Source organism: Phaseolus vulgaris, chromosome 8, assembly GCF_051622355.1.
Source record: "Phaseolus vulgaris cultivar YP4 chromosome 8, ASM5162235v1, whole genome shotgun sequence".
In the NCBI taxonomy this organism is placed as follows: Eukaryota; Viridiplantae; Streptophyta; class Magnoliopsida; order Fabales; family Fabaceae; genus Phaseolus; species Phaseolus vulgaris.
This window is the reverse complement of record NC_143505.1, coordinates 49,250,726-49,255,650: the sequence shown is the minus strand read 5'-3', so window position 1 is coordinate 49,255,650 and position 4,925 is coordinate 49,250,726.

Genomic DNA, 4,925 nt, shown 5'->3' with positions numbered 1-4,925 from the left:
GGGAGGTGCCAAAGTAAGAGAGGAAGTCACACCTTCCTCATGACTATAGTTGGCGCCACTTTCATTTGTATTTGGGGGGAATTTTGAATTTAATTAGCTTTGCATTTCAGCACCTCTAGGCTATAAATTAAGGTGCTGCCTTTGTATTTTTCATATTTGAATTTAGACTAAAGAAACTATACTCAATTTTTGAGAGAGCATTGGAGAGCTATGTGCCTTCTTCACTAGTCTTATCTTGATGGTTCAATGGTTACCTCAAGTGGCGGCTTGCACACTTATCTTGGAGTCTCCATCCTCCTAGTGGCGTGATCATCCAACCATACCTCCATCTTCATGAGCTTTCTCTTCTCCTTCCTTCCTTCTCTTTTTATGTTCATTCCATAGCTTTTTCCTTTGAAATTCTGTTCGGTTCCTTTGGTGTTCTTGCTGTTTTTGTTTCTATTTTATGTTTCTGCCGATTCATTCTTACTTCTTTTTCATCTTCTAGCTTTTATGTTCGGTACATTTCATTTCTAAGCCATTTTGTTCGGTGCATTTGCTTTTCTTTCCAATTTAACCGGTTCAATTTGACAATATTTGGAACTTCCATATGAGTTTGTGTTTTGGCACTAGTTTTGGTGAGTTCTTGTTCATAGAACCTTGATCCAATTCTATGATAAAGTGCCTATCTCATAACCAACTCAAGATGATTCCTAAGAATGTCAAGAATCATTTTAATTGTGCTAGTGAAATCACATCATGTTTCCTAAAGACCTTTAGCTGACGTCACTTGTCCTCCCTTAATAGTGTCTCAAAAGGAGATCCTCTAAGATGATAACGTGGTCAGTAGACTTCAGTTTCCGGGACAAACCCACCAAATTTTAGGCCCTGGCCACAACGCTTGGTGTGAGTTTCAATGAACTCATGGCCATGACATGGAGAAGTGTTATACCCTAAATACTTAGTTAGCTAGGTTGGTCAAAGAGGGTTTCCTACATCGTTTTGAGAAAACAACTTTGCAAAGTTGAAGGTCGCCATTTGATGTATTTGACAACTGACCCTTATCAAGTGGTGAGCATGAAATGCCTACCTTAGGGGACATAAATAAAATGTTGGAAGGCTTTTTGAAGGTGGCTTGACTCATAATGCTACTCCTAAATAGTGTTGTCTTTGGAGACAAGAAGACCACAAACAATGCCCATTATTTCCTATGCTGATTTAGAGGAGATAGGTCCCCATAAGGATGAGTTAATGGTAATATCCATTATCATGATGAGTAGGAATGCACATTGAGTATTAGTCGACCAAGGAAATTCAACCGATTTTATGTTATGGAGCAAGTTCGTGGGACGTCAGGTCTCGAAGAGTCAACTAAATCTTTTTGAAGGGCGAACATGTTGAAGTACAAGGTTGTGCCAATTTGAGGACGACCTTCACAAATGATCATGAGGCGAGTACCATAGTTGTAAAGTTAATTATGGTAAAACTCCCTCATCATAATATTTACTCTTCGGTCATCCATCTCTTAGTATAATAGGCGCCTTAGTGATGATCACATTTTTACTCACTTAGAACATTTAATCTTAGCTTTCTTGGACTATAACTATGAATAAATTTACTATTTTAATTGGAATTTATCTATTTTGGTTTATTTTGGCTTTAATTGAAATTATTGATTAATCTCATATTATCAATACAAAAGATGGTCTAATCTATGTTGCAACAGACAATCTTATGAAAGAGTTTAATGCATTAATGCACGTGGGCCTAATAAGTCAAAGTCCAATTCACTTATTTGAAATAGATTTGGAAACAGATTCACGAAATCTAGAAAATTGGAAACAAAATATGAGAAAAATAATTGGAGAGTAAAATTTACAAAATCTCGTCACTATAAAAAAATTGGTTTTATTGACGGTTAAAATCTGTCGATAAATGGAAATTACCGAAGGAAAAAATCCGTTGATAATTAATAAATAGGAGTTGAATATGTTACAAAACCCCACATATTTATAAAAACTTCTTATCATTACGAACAAATGTTATGAAACAATTAACATCTCAAATCTATTCCTAGCATTCAAATATGTTAAAAATTATCATTTAGTTCATATGCTTAGAAATACTTTTCAATCAAATCTAAGGATCAAAATCACGAATAGTTTCAAGCTTTGAGAATTAAATGATAATACCAATCATCAATCAAGAATTGAATATTATACATAAATATCACCTCAATACATAATACTTTGAACATATTACTCCCAATCCCAAAGAAAGAAAAAAATTAGACCTCATGATGACTATTACAAGTATGAACAAAAAAAGAAGAAGATCTAGAACGTTTCTCCTTGAATACCTCCTTTAGGGTTTCTTTCCTTTGGTTCCTCCCAATAATGTACAGAGTTATGCTTCACACCTTCTGTTTAACCTAATTGGGCTTGAACTAAGTGACATATTTATTCATAATATGTTCTTTTACTTCATCTCTCCTTAAATTCCTGAAAATAATACAAAATTAGAAATAAATCATTCTTATTCATCTCATAATCCAAAAATATGTAAAAATGTTCAAATTCCTAAACTAAAGGTTGCATTACAACTATTTTATCAATTAAAGTCCATAAGTGTCTATATTTTTATATGAAACATTATTGAATTATGACAGTTATCACTCTTCATCAGACAGGTTCACCAGAAACTTTGTGTGGCCGACCAAATGAAAAATTGGTTGATAAAGTATCAAAGTATGACATGAAGTTTGTACCTCGGGGGGGCATTAAAGGGCAAGTATTAGTGGATTTTATTGCAAAATTCAATGCTCCAATCGACATGTCATAGGGAGAAAACTCAGATTGGATCTTATTCGTTGATGGTGCATCCAATCTCAAGGATAATGGTGCATGGGTCATATTAGAGGGCCTTGATCGAGTCCTTATTGAACCATCACTCTATTTTTATTTCAAAGCAAGTAACACCAAAGCAGAGTATGAAGCCTTAATAGCCAAAATGCTCTCAGCCAAAGAAATAGGTATTGAAAGATGTCACAACTAGGAGTGACTCCCAATTAGTGACTGGGCAGGTGTTAGGAGAATTTCAAGCAAGAAACCCTCATTTAACTTGGTATCTAAGTTATGTACTTTCTTTAGCTGATATGTTTTCGTCTTTCAAACTTTTATATGTATTTAGAGAATAAAATGCTTGAGTTTATTTACTCTCCAAATTGGCTAGTGCCATGAAACCTGGAACTCACAAATTAGTAATACAAGAAAGTCTCGCAACCTAAGAGTGAAGTTGGGCGAGCATAAGGAAGAACATGTGTTAATTTTGCAAGTAGCTAGAGAAGAGACATGGATGACTCCTTACCTTCGATATTTGGCAAGTGGAATCGTATCCATGAATCCATAAAAGCCAAGCTCTTATGAAAGAATGCCTGTAGATTTACTATGAGTGACAAATTTCTTTTTCAACAGAGGCACTCAGCACCATTATTGAGGTGTTTGACGACATCATAGGTCAAGTGGGTATTGGCCAAACTACATGAAGAAATATGTGGAAGTCATATTAGGGGGCACACTCTATCTTATAAAGTCACTCGAGAAACATATTATTGACTAACACTAAAGGAAGATAACATGACATGTGTAAAGAAATGTGACAAATGTCAACAACATGTTGATTGGTTATGTAGCCTTAGTCACATTAGGTTTTCAAATAAAACTAAGTTTCTGTTAATATAATATAGGGTCAACCTAGGTTAGTCCAAGGAAAATATGTTATATGGGAATCATTATATGATATTCTTTCTTTCACAAATTAAAATGGGGAATTGGTATCAAAATTGAAATGAAAAATGAACTAGAATGTAAAACCGAGTGTAAATAGAAATTGTATTTTGATGTATGACTAAAAGAGAACGAAAATGCCTTCAGTTTTACCAACTCATTAGGAACATTGTCTGGAATGGTTGGGCAAACTATGTGAAATTTCGTAAGATATTTGTGAGGGTCTTCTCCAACCAGGCAATGAAATATTGGTAGCAAATGAAATAATCTTGACTTGAGTTCATAACTAGTTGATCCCTCATGCCTAATTGGAATTTGGATGCATAATGGTTGATATCCAATATAAAGGTTGACAAGATCTTTTAAAGTTCTTTCCCTATTTAACACCATTATTTTAGTTTCAGTGTATTCAATTTCAATGTAATTAGTTTCTGAATTTGAAGAAGCAGTGTCAAAGATCAAATGGTTGTCCTCAATCCCTCTATTTAGCCTTCTATATGTTCTGTCTATATTTGGGTCCAAAGGGTATAGTGAATTTGATTTGTTTCTGGTCATACCCCTATTTTGGACCGTCTAATAAGTACAATTATAACAGATACTCAATAAAACGAACACCCAATAGAGTTTAACAATGAAATAACATAAATAAAACAAAAATTGAAGAAAAAAAAAAGGAAATCATAAAAAAAAATGGAATCATTGTAATATAGGATTTCAACCTATATACTTAGTTGCATTACGTTTTCAAATAAAACTACATTTTCCCTATTGTAAAGGTGAGTCAAGGAAAACATGTTATATGAGAATCATTGTATGATATTCTTTCTTTCACAAATTAAAATGGGGGAATTGATGTTGAATTTTGAAATGAAAAATGATATGAAATGTAAAATCGTGTGTATAATAGACCGTTTATAGATAATAGTCTATCAACGCAGGAAATATAAACAAATGAAATGTAAATGGCGGATTAGTAAAGACGAACAAATAAATTAGGTTCGTATAAAAAGAACCTAAGCACAATTGTTAGACCCTCTAGTCAGAAAACCTTATTAGACCGTCTAGTAATTTTACTGAGAGAAAATGGGATAGAGCGAGACAACCTCTAATATCAAATTGCAGAAATGAAAACGACTTGAGTGTAAATTGAGAGAAACATAA